This window comes from Macaca fascicularis, chromosome 2 (assembly GCF_037993035.2).
Source record: "Macaca fascicularis isolate 582-1 chromosome 2, T2T-MFA8v1.1".
NCBI classification, from domain to species: domain Eukaryota; kingdom Metazoa; phylum Chordata; class Mammalia; order Primates; family Cercopithecidae; genus Macaca; species Macaca fascicularis.
In genome coordinates this window covers 110,375,025-110,396,361 of record NC_088376.1, presented here as the reverse complement: position 1 = coordinate 110,396,361, position 21,337 = coordinate 110,375,025, and the positions used below count along the sequence as shown (strand labels likewise).

General features: G+C 45.8%; 1 protein-coding gene across 8 annotated transcripts in view; it reads left to right on the top strand.

Annotated features, from left to right (window-relative positions):
• Positions 1 to 21,337, top strand: part of SCAP (SREBF chaperone) — a 69,332-nt gene that overhangs the window by 7,954 nt on the left and 40,041 nt on the right. For 2 of the 8 annotated variants that reach the window (XM_074031962.1, XM_045384940.2), the window contains exon 2: positions 19,914 to 19,969. The exons of the other annotated variants lie outside the window; for them this stretch is intronic. The gene's annotated coding sequence lies outside the window, so the exon portion shown is untranslated. The remainder of the gene's footprint in view (positions 1 to 19,913; positions 19,970 to 21,337) is intronic. 8 annotated transcript variants of the gene reach the window in all.

Here is a 21,337-nt window from a genome sequence, read left to right as displayed (position 1 = left end):
TGCCCTGCCAAGGTTCTTTTCTTTGGGGTCCTTTCCTGTCCTTAGAGAAGACCTTTTAGCTTTCTGCCTGAGGAGCTGATGCCTAGTTGTCAGGCTTTCTTCTTGTCAAGATAGCAGTGTTAACTCCTGTCTACAGACATTCACTTAATCCTTTTTACCAATCCCACATCTCACTCCAGCCCTATGCTATACCTGGATTTCTCCATCCCAAGCCCCTTTAGGGTGTCTAGTGCCAGTCTTCTTCCTCATTGGCTGTGTCCCCCAGAGTTCTTTTTTATTTTTCCCAATGGTAATGCACTTACTGAGCAGATGCAGCAATCTTCTTACCTGATTGATCCTACATATAACCATTGGCCTAAATGTATGATGGTTTGCCAGCATCAGCAGTAAGACTTTTTTACCCCAGTAGTGGGGTAAAAAACAAGTTCTCTTAAGGCTAGATCTTGATCCCCTGTTCTAAACTGACCAACTTAATCTGAAAATAGTTTGCAGCATGTAAATATTTTAGGATTACAGCCATCTGTATACACACTTAAAAGTAGTTTTGCTACCATTACCTTAGTCTAAAAGAGTCATCTAAGAATGCCAAACGTTATTTTGTTCGAATGCCATGGTTATTTTAATTTAAAAGCATTTATTTCAAAGCTGCTTCTCTCTTTACAACAGTAGAACTCTGGCAGCGAATTAAGAGGTCAAAGATTCAGTGAAACTGTGGCTAATTTCTGGTTCCAGTCTGGGAGCTCTCTTTGTACTATGATCAAAATGGAGTTTTGCCAGCTGCCCAGGGTAATAGCCTTGCAGGTCTCTTCCTTGTTGAGCAATGAATATAAGTTCCACATGGCTGGAGAGGCCTCACAATCACGGCAGAAGGTGAAAGAGGAGCAAAGGCATGTCTTACATGGTGGCAGGCAAGCCTCTTCTCATTATACTTTTAACATTATTTGGCCGGGTGCGGTGGTTCATGCCTGTAATCCCAGCACTTTGGGAGGCCAAGGTGGGCGGATCACTTAAGGTCAGAAGTTCAAGACCACCCTGGCCAACATGGTGAAACCTTGCCTGTACTAAAAATACAAAAATTAGCAGGGCATGGTGGCACACACCTGTAATCCCAGCTACTCGTAATTCCAGCTACTCGGGAAGCTGAGGAGGAATTGTTTGAACCAGGGAGGTGGAAGTTGCAGTGAGCCAGGATTGCGTCACAGCACTCCAGCCTGGGTGACAGAGCGAGACTCTGTCTCAAATAAATAAATAAATAAAAATAAAAAAATAAATTAGCCAGATATGGTGGCTCATGCCTGTAGTCCCAGCAGTGTGAGAGGCTGAGATGGGAGGATCACTCGGGAAGTCGAGACTACAGTGAGCCACGATTGTACCACTGTATCCAGCCTGGGTGATAGAGCGAGACCCTATCAAAAATAAAAAACAAAAAAACTTACAAGTCAACAGATGCTTATTGAATTCTTCCTAAGTATCAGACACTGTTCAAGTTCTGGGGAATCCGCAGTGAACAAGGCTAAGCCCCTGCTTTCTTTCATTTTTTAATTTTTAATTTTAATTTTTTTTTTAGAGACAGAGTCTCACTTTGTCACTTAGGCTGCCAGGCTTGAGTGCAGTGATGCATTCTCAGCTCACTGCAACCTTCGCCTCCTGGGTTCAGGTGATTCTCGTGCCTCAGTTTCCCGTGTAGCTGGGATTACAGGCACTACCACACCCAGCTAATTTTTGTAGTTTTAGTAGAGACGGGGGTTTCACCATGTTGGCCAGGCTGGTCTCAAACTCCTGACCTCAAGTGATCTGCCTGCCTCGGCCTCCCAAAGTGCTGGGATTACAGGCATGAGCCACTGGGCCCTGGCCCTCTGGAGTGTTTTGAGCAGGGTAGTGACATTAGTGATCTGTGCTTTAGAAAGATGTATCGAGGATGGAGTGAGGCAAGAATGAATAGAGGCATTCCTGCTGTCCCCATGGTCAGTGAGGGGAGAGTAGCCAGGGCGATGACGATGGTTCGTCAGGTTGGGGATCTGATTTGGAGGTAAAACTGTTGCAACCAGCTGTTTCAGATGTGGGCTTGTTGTAGGATGTTTCCTAAACTTTGGGCCCAAGCAGTAAACAGGGTAGCTAGTAGTATAATTAACTGAGATGGCTGGGGAAGAACAGATACTTAGGAGAAATCAAGAGTTCTGTGTTTGGTCTTGTTAGATTTGAAGTACTTTTTTTTTTTTTTTTTTTTTTTTTGAGACGGAGTCTTGCTCTGTCCCCCAGGCTGGAGTGCAGTGGCCGGATCTCAGCTCACTGCAAGCTCCTCCTCTCGGGTTCACGCCATTCTCCTGCCTCAGCCTCCCGAGTAGCTGGGACTACAGGCGCCCGCCACCTCGCCCGGCTAGTTTTTTGCATTTTTTAGTAGAGACGGGGTTTCACCGTGTTAGCCAGGATGGTCTCGATCTCCTGACCTCATGATCCACCCGTCTCAGCCTCCCAAAGTGCTGGGATTACAGGCTTGAGCCACCGCGCCCGGCCAGATTTGAAGTACCTATTAGGCATTTGAGTGGAGATACCAAGTGGAAATAGTGTAAATAAGGAGCTTAGGGGAGAGGCTTGAGAGGTGTATATGTGAGAGACATCAGCAAACAGATGAGACTTGGACTCAGGAGTCAGGCTGAGAAGCCCTGGGGAGAAAGGGTAGATGAGGAAAGCTGGCCAGGAACAAAGCCTATAGGGAAGCAGTAAGGGAGGCTGAGAAGCACAACCTTCTAGGACACTAGTAGGGACATGATGTCACTCACAACTAGGAAATAAGTAGGCGTTTTTCTTTTTCTTTCTTTTTTTTTTTTTTTTTGAGACGGAGTTTCGCTCTTGTTGCCTAGGCTGGAGTGCAATGGCGTGATCTTGGCTCACCGCAACCTCCGCCTCCCGTGTTCAAGTGATTCTCCTGCCTCAGTCTCCTAAGTAGCTGGGATTACTGGCATGTGCCACCACGCCTGGCTAATTTTTTGTATTTTTAGTAGAGACGGGGTTTCACCGTGTTAGCCAGGGTGGTTGTAGGCGTTTCTCATTTCAGCATAGTGTCTTCATGGTCAGCCCTTTGAGTGGCTGCCTCTGATGGTGTTTGATCATAAGTCATAACTCATCCATGAAGGTGTTTTACAGTCTGTCTTCAAGCAGTCAGGTCCTTAGATTGAAAGAATGGAGGCTTCACTGCGTGTGCCTTTGCTACACACATAGTGGATGGGACAGAGGCTGTCAGATGACTGTTTTACAGAAAAACCTTTGACAAGTTGTATGGTAAACTAGTTAAAAGAATAAGCTGATCTTGTCTCTACTAAGAAATACAAAAAACTAGCCGGGCGAGGTGGCGGGCGCCTGTAGTCCCAGCTACTCGGGAGGCTGAGGCCGGAGAATGGCGTGAACCCGGGAGGCGGAGCTTGCAGTGAGCTGAGATCCGGCCACTGCACTCCAGCCTGGGCTACAGAGCGAGACTCCGTCTCAAAAAAAAAAAAAAAAAAAAGAATAAGCTGATCTTTTAGCTAAGACGAAGGGTTACAGTTTAGGAAGATAAAAAAGATGGATGGTGGTGATGGCTGCACAACAATATTGTCACTGGTTATAGTAAACATCTAAATCTGAGTGCTAGATTGCCTTTTTGTTGTTGTTGTTGTTGTTGTTTTTTTTTTGAAACGGAGTCTCACTCTGTCGCCCAGGTTGGAGTACAGTGACATGATCTCAGCTCAGTGCAACCTCTGCCTCCTGGGTCTCCTGTCTCAGCCTCCCAAGTAGCTGAGATTATAGGTGCCTACCACCAAGCCCGGCTAATTTTTATAGTTTTAGTAGAGATGGGGTTTCACCATGTTGCTCAGGCTGGTCTCGAATTCCTGACCTCAAGTGATTTGTCTGCCTCGGCCTCCCAGAGTCCTAGGATTATAGGAGTGAGCCACTGGGCCCGGCCTAGACTGCTCTTTTTTTTTTTTTTTTTTTTTTGAGATGGAGTCTCGCTGTGTTGCCCGGGCTGGAGTGCAGTGGCTGGATCTCAGCTCACTGCAAGCTCCGCCTCCTGGGTTTTTACGCCATTCTCCTGCCTCAGCCTCCCGAGTAGCTGGGACTACAGGCGCCCGCCACCTCGCCCGGCTAGTTTTTTTTGTATTTTTAGTAGAGACGGGGTTTCACCGTGTTAGCCAGGATGGTCTCGATCTCCTGACCTCGTGATCCGCCCGTCTCGGCCTCCCAAAGAGCTGGGATTACAGGCTTGAGCCACCGCGCCCGGTCTAGACTGCTCTTAAATGGGTTAAAACAAATTATTTTGTTGGGAGGTGCTGGGGAATCAACTCTGTCATGGAAATGTTCCCCGGGCTGGGAGTTGGAACCAGAGTGTTGACTGTTGTCATTTGCTACATGACCTGGGTCATCTGGCATGACCCTCCCTAAGCCTCAGTTTCTTCCTTACCAATAGGATATTGTGCTGGAGGATCCCATCTCTCCTAGCTCTGAAATCTGGTAACTTTCTGTTCCTTTGCCTCTATAAATGTCTGGAAAGCAAGCATGTTCCAGTCTTAGAAGTGACTGTGAACATTTGGAAGAATTGTGTGGTCCCAGTGCATATCACAGTCCACAGCTGTCCTGTTAGCTGGAAAGTTTTACTTAGTACCAGATTATAGATATGAAAAAGAAGCAACTAAAACTTGCAGTAGGACTTAGAATTTGAAACAGAAACAAAATCTTTGTTTTTTTTTTTTTTTTTTTTTTTTTTTTTTTTTTTTTTTGAGACAGAGTCTCGCTCTGCCGCCCAGGCTGGAGCGCAGTGGCCGGATCTCGGCTCACTGCAAGCTCCGCCCCCCGGGTTCCCGCCATTCTCCTGCCTCAGCCTCCCCAGTAGCTGGGACTACAGGCGCCGCCACCTCGCCCGGCTAGTTTTTTGTATTTTTTAGTAGAGATGGGGTTTCACCATGTTAGCCAGGATGGTCTCGATCTCCCGACCTCGTGATCCGCCCGTCTCGGCCTCCCAAAGTGCTGGGATTACAGGCTTGAGCCACCGCGCCCGGCCACAAAATCTTTGTTTTTTAGACTTTGACCAAATATTTGGGAATGAGCACCATGTAGATGTGATTTGTTTATCTGTGAGGCTTCACACATTGTGACTTGACAGGCACCCACAGCACTTAGGTTTGTGAGCCCAGAGTACCACCCTTTGCCTTCAAGAGTGTGAAGGGAGTCTTAGGGCCAGTGGTGAGCAGGATGAAAGGCTCTTAGAAGCTGGTGGGCATGAAGCGGGTACAGAGGGGAGGTTCTCCTGGGAGATAAGGTGGTGAAAGGGGCTGGTGAAGTCTGGTGTGCTGGAGAGAGCTCTAGGGGCTCCTGGACCCTGACCCCAAGGAAAAGGGGCCCAGGTGAGCCTCATCTCTTGGCTGTCTTCTTTGCTACTTTTCCCCTCACACACTCCTCCTCTCTTTGCACTCTCTGTGTTTGGAACCATCTTCCATGCAATGTTTATATTGAGTTCTTGCTGGGTGCAGTGACTCATGCCTGTAATCCTAGCACTTTGGGAGGTCGTGGCGGGTGGATCACGTGGTCAGGAGTTTAAGACCAGCCTGGCCAAGGTGGTGAAACCCCGTATCTACTAAAAATATGAAAATTAGCTGGGCACAGTGGCAGGTGCCTATAATCCCAGCTATTCGGGAGGCTGAGGCAGGAGAATCGCTTGAACCTGAGGGCGGGGGTTGGGTTGCAGTGAACTGAGATTGTGCCACTGCACTTCAGCCTGGGGGACAGAGTGAGAGTCCGTCTCAAAACAAAAAACAGAGTTCTTGAAGTGTTGCAGGAAGTCAGGGACCCGAACAGAGGGACTGGCTGTCGTGGTGACAGAGGAACGTAAATTGTGAAGATTTCATTTTAATATGAACATATTTCAGTTCCCAAAATGAATACTTTTATAATTTCTTTCTTTTTTTTTTTGAGACGGAGTCTCGCTCTGTCGCCCAGGCTGGAGTGCAGTGGCGCGATCTCGGCTCACTGCAAGCTCCGCCTCCCGGGTTCATGCCATTCTCCTGCCTCAGCCTCCTGAGTAACTGGGACTACAGGCGCCCGCCACCGCGCCCGGCTAATTTTTTGTATTTTTAGTGGAGACGGGGTTTCACCGTGGTCTCGATCTCCTGACCTTGTGATCCGCCTGCCTCGGCCTCCCAAAGTGCTGGGATTACAGGCGTGAGCCACCGCGCCCGGCTTACTTTTATAATTTCTTACGCCTGTCTTTAATCTCTTAATCCTGTTATCTTCGTAAACTGAGGATGTACGTCACCTCAGGATCACTATTGTGTTAGCTGTATAAATTGATTGTAAGATGTGTGTTTGAACAATATGAAATCAGTGCACCTTGAAAAAAAACAGATTAACAGCGATTTTAGGGAACAAGGGAAAACAGCCATAAGGCCTGACTGCCTGTGGGGTCTGGCAGAATAAAGCCATTATTTTTCTTCTTGCAGAGGGACGATATCGTTAAATTCTTTCCCTAGCAAGGAATATTAATAATTAATACCCTGGGAAAGGAATGCATTCCTGGGGGAAGGTCTATAAACAGCCGCTCTGAGAGTGTCTGTCTTATGCGGTTGAGATAAGGACTGAGCTATACCCTGGTCTCCTGCAGTACTCTCAGGTTTACTAGGATTGGGAAACCCTGCCCTGATAAATTTGAGGTCAGACTGGTTCTCTGCTCTCGAACCTTGTTTTCTGTTAAGATGTTTATCAAGACGGTACATGCACAACTGAACATAGACCCTTATCAATAGTTCTGAATTTGCCTTTGTCCTATTTCCTCAGAAGCATATGATCCTTGTTCTCCTTTTTGCCCTTTGAAGCATGTGATCTTGTGGCCTACTCCCTGTTCTTGCACCCCCTCCCCTTTTGAAATCCTTATTAAAACTTGCTGGTTTTGTGGCTCTGGTGGGCATCACACTCCTACCGATATGTGATGTCACCCCTAGAGGCCAAGCTGTAAAATTCCTCTCTTTGTACTCTTTCTCTTTATTTCTCAGCCGGCCAACACTTACGGAAAATTGAAAGAACCTATGCTGAAATACTGGGGGTGGGTTCCCCCAATGTTGAAGTAGTAATACAAGACTCATCATATCTCCCATTTTGGGATTTGATTGTATAAAATGTGAAGAGCTTTGATGCCCTCCAGCAAAGCACACTTCTTGTGGGAAATCAGGCAAAAGGTCTTCAGCCTGTGTAGCCTGATATGCTCATGTGTAGCTGGTGGCAGGAGGCTGTTCCTGGCTGTGCTCCTACGAGTACCTGCTGGGGCTGAGGCTGAGGGCCCTCTGTCCATGGGCCAAGAGTCTGATTGTGAAATGACAAGGCTGTCCCCATGGGCTCTCAAGTTTCTAGCTTTAAAACGGGTTCTTGGCTGGGTACAGTGGCTCACACCTGTAATCCCAGTACTTTGGGAGGCCAAGGAGGGCAGATCACTTGAGGTCAGGAGTTCGAGACCAGCCTGATGTGAAACCCTGTCTCTACTAAAAATAAAAAATTAGCTGGGCATCGTGGCGCATGCCTGTAATCCCGGCTACTTGTGAGGCTGAGGCAAGAGAATCGCTTGAGCCTGGGAGGCTGAGGTTGCAGTGAGCCGAGATCACACTATTGCACTTCCGCCTGGGCAACAAGAGTGAAACTCTGTCTCAAAATAAATAAACAAATAAATAAAAACAAATAAAACTGATTCTTAGCAACAGAGGTTCAGTCCCTTTGTTAGTCATTCCTGACCAGATCAAGAGGGAGTAAGAATGTAGGTAGCTGGCATTGTGGAATAAAATCTTTAATATGTTTGTTGGTGTTCTGCTGTGAAGAGGGTTGACATTATGCACGTGGTTATTTGTGACAACCATTACAACCAATTAATATAATTTGGTCTTCCTTCAGTTTGGGTGGTGTTGTGCCATACCAACAGTTACTCTAAAATGTACCAATACTCATCCTCTTGAATATGTGTGTTTTTAGGCTTTAAATTCTCTGAAATCAGTTTTTGTTCATTAACTGAAATTCCTTTATTTTTTCCATACTATTTAATTATTATTATTTTTTTGAGACAGAGTTTCACTCCTGTTGCCCAGGCTGGAGTGCAGTGGTGCGATCTCGGCTCACTGCAACCTCTGCCTCCTGGATTCAAGCGATTTTCCTGCCTCAGCCTCCCGTGTAGCTGGGATTACAGGCACGTGCCACCACGCCCAGCAAATTTTTGTATTTTGAGTAGAGACGGGGTTTCACCGTGTTGGCCAGGCTGGTCTTGAACTCCTGACCTCGTGATCCACCTGCCTTGGTCTCCCAATGTGCTGGGATTACAAGCATGAGCCACTGTGCCCGGCCACGCCCTGCTAATTTTTGTATTTTTAGTAGAGATGGGGTTTCACCATGTTGGCCAGGCTGGTCTTGAACTCCAGACCTCAGGTGATCTGCCCGCCTCGGCCTCCCAAAGTGCTGGGATTACAGGCGTGAGCCACTGTACCTGACCTTTTTTCAATACTATTAACTTGATCTGCTGAAAATTCTCCCAGGTTACTGGCTAATTTTGAAGCTTAAGAGAAGCAGTTTTCTGCCCTGAGCATTGGTCCACTTGACAACTTTCAGGAAAACATTCCCCCAAAGGAATGAATTGTTTGCACCAGTGAACTAGTTTAGCACAGTGAGCAGTCCTGTAGTGACTTTCTGCTCGCCACCAGGTGAGGTGCTGGGTGCTCTAGGGAACTCAAGGTGATTCAGTTATGCCCTTCTCCCGAAGGGGAACACAGTCAGTCCGGAAGGCTGAGAGTCGGAATGAGCAAGGTGGAAATTCATAGTTAGAGAAGCTCAGAGAAGAGGACTGCTGCTTCCACAGGAGACTTTGTTCATTATTTTTTAATTTCAGCTTTTCAATGTAGAAATACATTTATGTGACACAAAATTGGAAAGGTAAACCAGTATACATGGGAAAGTTTCCCTTCCATCCTGCACCTGGCTACCAGATCCTCTCCCTAGAGGCTGCTGGTGCTGCTACTTCTCATGTGTCCATTCCCAGATGTGTTGTGCATTTATAGACAAATAAGCAGAGACTTCTGTTCTCTTACATGAAAGTAGCACGCTGTTCCCTTGCTTTTTTCTCTGAATGTTTATTTATGATAGTTTATCATTAATACATTTCCTCATTGTCTTTTTTTTTTTTTTGACGGAGTCGCCCAGGCAGGAGTGCAATGGTGTGATCTTGGCTCACTGCAACCCCCGCCTCCCGAGTTCAGGTGATTCTCTTGCCTCAATCTCCTGAGTAGCTGGGACTACAGGCCTGCACACCACCATACCCAGCTAATTTTTTATATTTTTGGTAGAGACGGGGTTTTATCATGTTGTCCAGGTTAGTCTCAAACACCTGACCTCAAGTGATCCGCCCGCCTCAGCCTCCCAAAGTGCTGGGATTACAGGCATTGAGCTACTGCACCCAGCCCCTCGTCTTTTATAACTAGATAATATTCCATTTTCAGGATGTCCTTTAATTTATTTAGTCAGAGCTCTATTGATGGAATTGTAGAGGAATTTTAAGTTTTGTTAGTACAGACAGCACTGGGATGAGTAACTTTCTGTGTGCATCAGTCAGTCCACGCATGGCCAAGTATATCTGTCCAGTTACTTACCAGAGGCAGAAGTGCTGAGTTGATGAGGATTTGCTTTTGTAATTTTGATAACTCTTACCAGGTAAACCTCCATAGCAGTTTTATCCACATGTGCTCCTAAGCAGTGTGTGGCAATGCTTGTTTATTCACACCCTCTCCAACACTGTGGTACCACACAGTTTGATCTTTGCCATTGTGATGGGTGAAAAATTAGTTTCTCTGTTTAGATTCCACCACCCCCCCCCCAAACTTTTTAGTGTAACCTACAGAAAAGTTGAAAGAGTAGTAGAATGAACACTCCTATTATCTCAGGAGGAGTTTTAATTTGTCTCTGTTTGGTTGCAGTGAGGTTGAAGGACCATTTACGTTTTATTTTTTGTGAAAAAAACTATTCAAGCTGGGCATGGTGGCTCAGGCCTGTAATCCCAGCACTTTGGGAGGCCAAGGTGGGCGGATTGCTTGAGTTCAAGAGTTTGAGACCAGCCGGGGCAACCTGGCAAAACCCCATCTGTAAAAAATACAAAAATTAACTGGGCATGGTTGTGTGTGCTTGTAGTCCCAGCTGCTCAGGAGGCTGAGGTGGGAGGATTGCTTGAGCCTGGGAGGTCAAGGCTGCAGTGACCTGAGATCATGCCACTGCACTCCAGCCAGGGTGAGACCTTGTCTCAAAAAAACCCCACAAAAACCCTATTCGTATCCTTGACCACTTTTCTGTTGGGCTTTTTTTGTTTGTTTGTTTGAGGTGGAGTCTCATCTCCGTCACCCAGGCGGGAGTGTAGTGGCTCAATCTCAGCTCACTGCAACCTCCACCTCCCGTGTTCAAGCGATTCTCCTGTCTCAGCCTCTCGAGTAGCTGGGATTATAGGCATGCACCACCATGCCTGGCTAATTTTTGTATTTTTAGTAGAGACAGGGTTTCACCATGTTGGCCAGGCTGGTCTTGAACTCCTGGATCCACCCACCTCAGCCTCCCAAAGCACTGGGATTATAGATGTAAGCCACTGTGCCTAGCTGGGCTTTGGTGTTTTTAAATTGATTTTGTCAAAATTGCTTATATATGTGGGAACTTAACACCTTGTCAGCGATATGAATTGAAGTTGTGTTTTTCCAGATCTTATTTATCTTTTTTTTTTTTTGAGATGGAGTCTCACTTTGTTGCCCAGGCTAGAGTATAATAGCATGATCTTGGATGATTCCGGCTCACTGCAACCTCTGCCTCCTGGGTTCAGGTGATTCTCCTGCCTCAGCCTCCTGAGTAGCTGAGATTACAGGCTACTGCCACCACACCTGGCTAATTTTTCTATTTTCAGTAGAGATGGGGTTTCACCATGTTGGCCAGGCTGGTCTTGAACTCCTGACCTCGTGATCCGCCCTCCTCAGCCTCCCAAAGTGCTGGGATTACAGGTCTGAGCCACTGCGCCCGGCCTTCTTTATCTTTTTACTTAAAATAATTTTGTTGTGAAATATTTGTTTATTAACTAATTATATAGATTGGTTTTTACTTTTAAGGCTTTTGAGTTCTATGTCATACCTAGAAAGATCTTCCCTAGTAGAAGATTGTGAAAAATTATCCTGTGGGGTTTTTTGTGTTTTTGTTTGTTTGTTTTGTTTTTTTTGAGACATTTTCATTCTTGTTGCCCAGGCTGGAGGGCAGTGGCATGATCTTGGCTCACTGCAACCTCCACCTCCTGGGTTCAGGCGATTCTTCTGCTTCAGCCTCCCGGGTAGCTGGGATTACAGGCGCCCACCACCACGTCCGGCTAATTTATTTTTGTATTTTTTTTAGAGGTGGTGTTTCACCATATTAGCCAGGCTGATCTCGAATTCCTAACCTCAGACACTTTGGTCTTCCAAAGTGCTGGGATTATAGGTGTGAGGCACCTCACCTGGCCTATCCTGTGGTTTTTTTTTTTTTTTTTTTTTGAGACGGAGTCTCACTCTGTCGCCCAGGCTGGGGTGCACTGGCCGGATCTCAGCTCACTGCAAGCTCTGCCTCCCGGGTTTATGCCATTCTCCTGCCTCAGCCTCCCGAGTAGCTGGGACTACAGGCACCCACCACCTCGCCCGGCTAGTTTTTTGTATTTTTTAGTAGAGATGGGGTTTCACCGTGTTAGCCAGGATGGTCTCGATCTCCTGACCTCGTGATCCACCTGTCTCGGCCTCCCAAAGTGCTGGGTTTACAGGCTTGAGCCACCGCGCCCGGCCTCCTGTGGTTTTTTAAAGTAATTTTTTTTTTTTTTTAATTGAGACAGAGTCTTGCTCTGTCGCCCAGACTGGAGTGCAGTGACATGATCTCGGCTCACTGCAACCTCCGCCTCCCAGGTTAAAGTGATTCTCCTGTCTCAGCCTCCTGAGTAGCTGAGACTACAGGCGCATGCTACCATGCCTGGCTGATTTTTGTATTTTTAGTAGAGACAGGGTTTCGCCATATCGGTCAGGCTGGTCTTGAACTCCTAACCTCAGGTGATCCACCTGTCTTGGTCTCCCAAAGTGCTGGGATTATAGGCGTGAGCCACTGTACCTGGCCTAAAGTAATTTTTTTTTTTTTTTTTTTTTTGAGATGGAGTCTCGCTCTGTCGCCCAGGCTGGAGTGCAGTGGCGCTATCTCGGCTCACTGCAAGCTCCGCCTCCCGGGTTCACGCCATTCTCTCGCCTCAGCCTCCCGAGCAGCTGGGATTACAGGCGCCCACCACACGCCCGGCTAGTTTTTTGTATTTTTTTTAGTAGAGACGGGGTTTCACCATGTTAGCCAGGATGGTCTCGATCTCCTGACCTCGTGATCCTCCCGCCTAGGCCTCCCAAAGTGCTGGGATTACAGGCGTGAGCCACTGCGCCCCGCCAGTAATTTTTATATTTCATATTTTACCTTTAAATCTTTATTTGGAATTCATTTTTATTTTGAGGCAGGGTCTTGCCCTGTTGTCCAGACTGGAGCACAGTAGTGTGATCATCGCTCACTACAGCCTGGACCTTGCCAGGCTCGGGTAATCCACCCACTTCAGCCTCCTGAGTAGCTGGGACTACAGGTGTGCATCACCATGCCCAGCTAATTTTTGTACTTTTGGTAGAAGAGGGGTTTTGCCATGTTGCCCACGCTGGTCTTGAACTCCTGGGCTCAGGTGATCTGTCTGCCCTGACTTCCCAAAGTGCTAGGATTATAGGCCTGAGCCACTGTGCTTGGTCCTATTTGGAATTTTGATGTGAAGTGTTAGATCCAATTTAATTTTTTTTCTGTGGCTACCCATTTGTTGCAACACCTTTTATTGCACAATTAATCTTTCTCCCACTTGTTTATCATTTACTGTATATAATATACTTTGTCATATGTGTACATTTTGGTCTATTCCTGGACATTCTGTTCTGTTACATTAATCTGTGTATTTGTGGTAGGACCACACTGTTTTAATTACTCTAGCATGTTTTGTTATTTGGTGAAGTTAGTTCCCTTTCATCATCTTTATTTTTCAGAATTTTCTTGGCTATATTTGTTTTTCTTTTTTTTGAGACGGAGTCTCACTCTGTCACCCAGGCTGGAGTGCAGTGGCTGGATCTCAGCTCACTGCAAGTTCTGCCCCCCGGGTTCACGCTATTCTCCTGCCTCAGCCTCCTGAGTAGCTGGGACTACAGGCGCCCGCCACCTCGCCCGGCTAGTTTTTTTTTGTTGTATTTTTTAGTAGAGACGGGGTTTCACCATGTTAGCCAGGATGGTCTCGATCTCCTGACCTCGTGATCCGCCCATCTCGGCCTCCCAAAGTGCTGGGATTACAGGCGTGAGCCACCGCGCCCGGCCGGCTATATTTGTTTTTCTATATAAACTTTAAGTTTGTTTAGTTAAAGAAGTCCTATTTTTATTGGGACTGTGTTACATTTCTAGATGAATGTAGGAAGAGTGACATTTTGGTTATGTTATATTGACTCTTCCTCATTAAGAATGTGGCATGCTTTTCTTTTTGTTGAAGTCATCTTTTCTGTCTTTCCGAGTTTCAGAGATTTGTTTTGGTTTCTTTCTTTTTTTCTTTTCTTTTTTTTTTTTTTTGAGATGGAGTCTTTTTTTCTTTTTTTTTTTCTTTCTTTTTTTTTTTTTTGAGACGGAGTCTTGCTCTGTCACCCAGGCTGGAGTGCAGTGGCCGGATCTCAGCTCACTGCAAGCTCCTCCTCTCGGGTTCACGCCATTCTCCTGCCTCAGCCTCCCGAGTAGCTGGGACTACAGGTACCCGCCACTTCGCCCGGCTAGTTTTTTTTGTATTTTTTAGTAGAGATGGGGTTTCACCGTGTTAGCCAGGATGGTCTTGATCTCCTGACCTCGTGATCCACCCGTCTCGGCCTCCCAAAGTGCCGGGATTACAGGCTTGAGCCACCGCGCCCGGCCGAGATGGAGTCTTGCTCTGTCACCCAGCCTGGAGTGCAGTGGTGCAATCCCGGCTCACTGGAACCTCCAACTCCCGGGTTCAAGTGATTCTTCTGCCTCAGTTTCCTGAGTAGCTGGAATTACAGGAACGTGCCACAACGCCTGGCTAATTTTTGTCTTTTTAGTAGAGATGGGGTTTTGCCATGTTGGCTAGGCTGGTCTGTAACTCCTGACCTCAGGTGATCCGCCCACCTCGGCCTCCCAAATTGCTGGGATTACAGGAGTGAGCCACCGCATCCTGCTGGGAGTTTCAGAGATTTCTTACATTTCTTTTTATTTTCAAGTTTTTGGTTTTGTTATTTTAGTGTTACTGAATCGTTATAATCAATATTATCATTATTTTATTTTCTGCCTGCTTGTTGGTGATGTATGTGAAGGCATTGATATATATTAGTTTTCACTATCTTATGGTGATTCTTTTAACAACTGTAAAAGGTTTTCAGTTGATTATCTTGGATTTTGTATATAATATCATTTACAAAAATGATAATTTAACTTTTTCCTTTCCAGTTGTATACCTGTGTTTTCTTTCTCTTGCCTAATTGTGATAACTAGTAGCTCCACAATAGTAATAAATAATGGTGGTTAAATGCATAGCCTGTATGGCCCCTGACGTTAGTGAGAACACTTCTAGTGTATTCCCATTGGGCTTGATTTTTAGCTTTGAGATTGAGAAAGATGTAAATATTTAGTTGAAGTCTGTATTTTATATATATGTGTATGTATATATTTTTATTATTTTTCGAGACAGAGTCTCACTCTGTCATCCGGGCTGGAGTGCAGTGGCACAGTCTTGGCTCACTGTAACCTCTGCCTCCTGGGTTCAAGCGATTCTCCTGGCTCAGCCACCCAAATAGTTGGGATTACAGGTGCCCGCCACCATGCCTGACTAATTTTTGTGTTTTTTAGTGGAGACAGGGTTTCACCATGTTGGCCAGGCTGGTCTTGAACTCCTGACCTCAAACGATTCACTTGCCTTGGCCTGCCAAAGTGCTGGGATTACAGGTGTGAGCCACTGTGCCTGGCCTATATGTATGTATTTATGTATGTATGTAAATCAACATACACATATCTACTAAGCATTTGTCTATTTTTATTTTAAAAGGATGAGGGTTGAATTTTGTCAGATGTCTTCAGCATTGACAGAGATGATCTCTGTTAACATGTTGAACATAACATTGTTTTAACATTAGTACTTACCTGTTTCTGGCACAAAATGAATAGGATGATGTTTAGAGAAGGCTTATGGAGGAAATGGCATTTTATCTAGTTCCTGAAGGCTGAATAGAGAAAATTAGAGGTGGGAATTAGAGTGGGAAGATGGGAAAAGGGCATTCAGTAAAGAGAGAGCCTTGACTGCAAAGGTGTGGAAAGTGGGAATGCAGGTTATTTGAGGGAAGAATGCCAGCAACCCAACATGACTGTGATATTCATGGGGGCCTTCTAGATGGGTAACATGGGGGCAGGTTACACCTCCGGGCTTCAGATTCTTCATCTGTGGAATTGAAATAGTAAAAGTTGTTATTAGTTTAAGGGTTGTTATAAGGATTCAGGAGATAATGTAGGCAAAAGTCTTAGGCCAGAGGCTGACACATGGTTTGTAAATACTAGTTATTTTTATGGCAAGAGAATAAAGCTGGAAAGAGGTTTCAGTATATTTTGAGTGTGCCTGTATAATAAGCAAAGAAGTGTGGCCTCAAATGTGCAGGCACTAGAGAGCCATTCAAGACTTTTGTGCAAGGGGTGACCTAAGCAGGTCTTTTTTTTTTTTTTTTCCCCATTAAAATATATTTTTTTAAAGAGATGGGGTCTCACTATGTTGCCCAGGCTGGTCTCGAACTTCTGGGCTCAAGCAGTCCTCCCATCTTAGCCTCCCAAAGTGCTGGGATTACAGGTGCGAGCTACCGCGCCTGGCCATGAGCAGGTCTTTATTTTAGGAAGCTGTCCACACTGACCGTGTGGGAAGAGAAACCAGAAGTGAAGTGCAAATGTAGGTAGCAAAATCAGGTAGGAGATTATTAGAATTTTTCAGGCTGGTGGTTTTGGATATCTGCCACTAGTCCAGTTCATTTTTTTATTTTTTATTTTTTAAGATAGGCCTTGCTCTTTTGCCCAGGCTAGAGTGCAGTGGTGGAATCACAGCTTACTGTAGCCTTGACCTCCTGGGCTCAAGCAATCCTTCCCACTCAGCCTCCCAAGTAGCCAGGACTCCAGTCATGAGCCACCACACTTGGCTAATTTTAAAACTTTTTTTTGTAGAGACAGGTTCTCTGTATGTTGCCCAGGCTGGTCTTGAACTTTCCTGGCCTCAAGCAATCTTCCTGCCTCAGCCTCCCAAACTGCTGGGATTGCAGACTTTAGTTAGCTACAGTGCCTGCCCTGCTAGTCCAGTTTAGACATGTTCCAGATGTGGGCACCATAGAGTTGACTGAGGCAACTCTTGGGCTCCAGGGTTTGGTAGGGCAGTGTTTCTCAAACTTGAGCATATCAGTGTCAACTGGAGGGTGTGTTAAATACAGATTGCTGGGCCTCACCCCCAGATTTTCTGATTCACCAGGTCTGGGATAGGCCCAATAATTTGCATTTCTAACAAGGATTTAGATTGGGACATTTGTGAAGAACAGGATGGATGAAGTGTTCCTTGTCTATTATTTCATTCAGAGAGATGGGATTATTAGCTGTCTCTCTTTCTTCCAGAATGCCTGAGGTGCTTTGTATCACAGTTAGAAATTGAGAAGATATGTACTGAACACTGTCCTGATAATATCTGATCCTGGTTGGGTTGGTTGGTTTGCTCATCACTTATTCAACAAGTGGTTTGTTTTCAAAGACAGGGTCTATGTTGCCCAGGCTGGCATAGAACTGGGCTCAAGGGATTGTCCCACCTCAGTCTCCTGAGTAGCTGGGAGTATAGGTGCATTTAATAAAAATTTAACATACCAAGTACTATTAAAGACCCTGAAGAACAGACAGGGAGTTTATTTATAGTCTCGACAGAGGACAGATAGTAAACTAGGGAATGAGTCATTTGTACAGTTACAGAGTTTTAAATGCACTGAAAAAGAAGAAATAGGCTCTGTAAGGAACAATAGAGAGAACTACTGGAAGACAGGGGAGGTCTTTTTGTAGAAGTCATATTTCAGCTGAGACTTGAAGAGGAAAAAGAACCAGCCTATAAAGAGAAGAGGTAATAGAGGACGGAACAGTATGTGCCAGGCCCCTGAGATGGGAATGAGGTTGGCACACATAAGGCATTGGAAGAGAGCAGAATGGAGAGGTGACATGAGGTGAAGTTGGGGAGGACCGGGGTGGGTTGTGCAGAGCCCTGGGAGCTAGGGAGAGGCATTTGGACTTTGTTCTAAGTGCAGAAGGGGATCCAGCTCATGGCATTGGTAGAATCTGTGTCCACTCTGACCTCTGAGATAAGGTGAATTGGAAAGGGATAAGAAGGGGTCTGTGAGGGCCAGGCATGGTGGGTGGCTCAGCCTGTAATCCCTGCTCTTTGGGAGACCGAGGCAGGAGGATGGCTGGAGTCTAGGAGTTCAAGATCAGCCTGGGCAACATGGTGAAACCCCATCTCTACAAAAAATAACAAACATTTTGCTGGATGTGGTGGTGTACACCTGTAGTCCTAGCTACTTGGGAGGCTGAAGTGGGAGAATTGATTGAGCCTGGGAGGTGGAGGCTGCAGTGAGCCATGATCATGCCACTGTCCTCCAGCCTGGGTGACAGAGTGAGACCCTGTCTCAAAAAAAAAAAAAGGTCATTCCAGTACTATTTGAATATTTGAATATAAACATGTATATTTTTACTTTTATAATTGAAAAATAGTCAGCACTGGGGCTCATAAGGGGGACCCTTTGGGTTAATGTTCTGTTTCTTGATGGAGTGATGTTTAGGTTACATGGCTTTGTTTACTTGGTAGTAATTCATGGAGCTGTGTGCTTATAATTTGTATGCTTTTCTGTGATATGTTATACTAAACTTTAAAAGTTTATTTTAAATAGGCTTGCACGTTGGCTCACGTCTGTAATCCCAACACTTTTGGAGGCCAAGGCAGGAGGATTGCTTGAAACCAGGAGTTCAAGACCAGCCTGGGCAACATATTGAGTCCCTGTCTCCCCCCAACAATTTTTAAAAAAAAAAATTAGCTGGCCATGGTGGCACATACCTGTAATCCTAGCTACACGGGAGGCTGAGCTGGGAGGACTGCGTCCAGGAATTCAAGGCTGCAGTAAGACACGATGGTACCCATGTACCCCAGCCTGGTTGACAGAGTGAGACCCCATCTCTAAAAAAAGAAAAATAAATAAATGAATGCTTATAGTGAGCAATGTAAAGGTATTGAGATTTGAGTTAAAAAAATTTCTCGCCGGGCGCGGTGGCTCAAGCCTGTAATCCCAGCACTTTGGGAGGCCGAGACGGGCGGATCACGAGGTCAGGAGATCGAGACCATCCTGGCTAACACGGTGAAACCCCGTCTCTACTAAAAAATACAAAAAAAAAAACCTAGCCGGGCGAGGTGGCGGGCGCCTGTAGTCCCGGCTACTAGGGAGGCTGAGGCAGGAGAATGGCGTAAACCTGGGAGGCGGAGCTTGCAGTGAGCTGAGATCCGGCCACAGCACTCCAGCCTGAGTGACAGAGCGAGACTCCGTCTCAAAAAAAAAAAAAAAAAAAAAAATTTCTCGGCTCGGTGTGGTGGTTCACACCTATAATCAGTTTGGGAGATTGAGGCGGGAGGATTGCTTGAGCCCAGGGGTTTGAGACCAGCCTGGGCAACATGGCAAAACCCTGTCTCTACTAAAAATACAAAAAATTATCTCTCATGGTGGTACGCGCCTATAGTTTCAGCTAGTAAGCAGGCTGAGGTGGGAGGATCACCTGAGCCTGGGAGATTGAGGCTGCAGTGAGCTGTAATCCTGCCGCTGCCTGGGTGACAGAGTGAGGCTCTGTCTCAAGAAAAAAAAAATCCTGCATGTAATCACATTACACAAAGACAAGCAACCACTACTAATGTTTCCCTCTATTCTGTTTTGTGCACTTTTTGTGTATAATTTTTATTTTTTCAAATTGTAAAAGTAATGTATGCTTTTTGTAGAAAACTTGTATTACATGCTTCTCACAATGAAATGATGTGATTGACAGAAAAATGCCAGTAGGCATAGTGTGAAAAGTTTCCTTAGGGCCAGGAGCAGTGGCTCACACCTGTAATCCCAGCACTTTGGGAGACTGAGGCAAGCAGATCGATTGAGGTCAAGAGTTTGAGACCAGCCTGGCCAACATAGTGAAACCCCCTTTCTACCAAAAATATAAAAATTAGCTGGGTGGGGTGGCACACGCCTGTAACTCCAGCTACTTGGGAGGCTGAGGCACAAGAATTGCTTGAACCCAGGAGGCGGAGGTTGTGGTGAGCCAAGATCACACCACTGCACTCCAGCTTGGGTGACAGAGCAAGACTCCATCTCAAAAAAAAAAAAAGTTTCTTTAAAGGCAAAGAATCGGCTGGGCGCGGTGGCTCAAGCCTGTAATCCCAGCACTTTGGGAGGTGGAGACGGGCGGATCACGAGGTCAGGAGATCCAGACCATCCTGGCAAACACGGTGAAACCCTGTCTCTACTAAAAAAAAATACAAAAAACTAGCCGGGTGAGGTGGTGGGCGCCTGTAGTCCCAGCTACTCGGGAGGCTGAGGCAGGAGAAGTGAGCTGAGATCCGGCCACTGCACTCCAGCCTGGGTGACAGAGCGAGACTCCGTCTCAAAAAAAAAAAAAAAAAAAAAGGCAAAGAATCCTGAAATGTATGAAGATTTTCACATTACAAAAAAGTTTAAGAGTTATGATTGTGATAAAGATGGAGTAAACATAACTCCACCCTTTATGTCTGACAGAGAGCAACTGAAATCCCTGGACAGAATGCATGGATCAGTGGAGTAACCCCAGAAAGGTAAATGTTAGCACGCAAATTGGAGAAGGAAAGCAGAACTCCAAATACCAGTGAACTGGTAGTGAGTTTCCCATATTTTTTTCCTCCATATAATATTTTCCAGCCTGGATTTAAAGTCAGCCCCAAACCTGGAAATATGTGCTGGATGTGCAGGAAAAGAGGTCTAACAGAAGCTGTCTTTCTAGTTTGAGGAGCAGGAAAGGGGATCATCGTGGGTCAGGAACGGGGATGGAGGGAGAAGTCTCATGTGTTGTTTGCTTTGTCTTTTCTCCTTTTCTCTTGCTCTGGCCCTCCATGTAATTCTGTAGCGGTGGAGACAGCAGTGACATTGGCAGATGGATAGGAGAGGAAGTCTTCTATTCATAGGGACTGTGGTCCCAGGAGCATGGAGGGAATGCTTGATTTTGTTGTTTCCTTTCTCTCATTGCTTTTCCTTGGAGGTAGTCACAGTTGTGGGAGGTACTCAGCAGGTCAGGGAAATTAAACCCCTGACTTTTAGCTAGAAGACCAGGAAAGGGGCCTTTGAGATCTGGAAAGTATTAGAAAGATTGTGTAGAGGAAGGAGCTCAACAAATTAAACTCATAAAGTTGCATATGAACTCCTGGGCTGTTCTTCAGAATTAACATATGTGCATCTGACCCTAAATAGCATACCAGAGGCTTTGAGGACCAAACTGTGGAGTAGATTACTGCTCAAGTAGTTCCACACTGGCCCAGTATGCTTGGGAAAAACCAAAATAATACTTCAGAGGCTTTTAAAACTGATCTCGGCCGGGCCCGGTGGCTCACGCCTGTAATCTCAGCACTTTGAGAGGCCAAGGCGGGTGAATCACGAGGTCAGGAGATCGAGACCATCCTGGCCAACATGGGGAAACCCCATCTCTACTAAAAATACAAAAAATTAGCTGGGCGTGGTGGCGGACACCTGTAGTCCCAGCTGCTCGGGAGGCTGAGGCAAGAGAATGGCATGAATCTGGGAGGTGGAGCTTGCAATGAGCCGAGATCGTGCCACTGCACTCCAGCCTGGGTGACAGAGCGAGACTCCGTCTCAAAAAAAAAAGAAAGAAAACTGATCTCATATTGGTACCACAGCCCACAGAAGGTGGATAGGAACTTGTGGACTGGACCTAATTAGGTTGATTGCTGCAAAGGCAAATTCAGAATTTTTCGTGGGACTTAAACAAGAGCTAGAGTCACATAGCATAATAATCAAAATGTCCAGTAATTCAGAATTACTTCAGCTATGAAGAATCAGGAAAATCATGAGGGGGAAAGACAGCCAACCGATGGCAACCGCAACATGACACAGATCCAAAAAATTAAAAGCCAAAGTATAATTAAAATGTTAATTAAAACCTTGCTATAGCA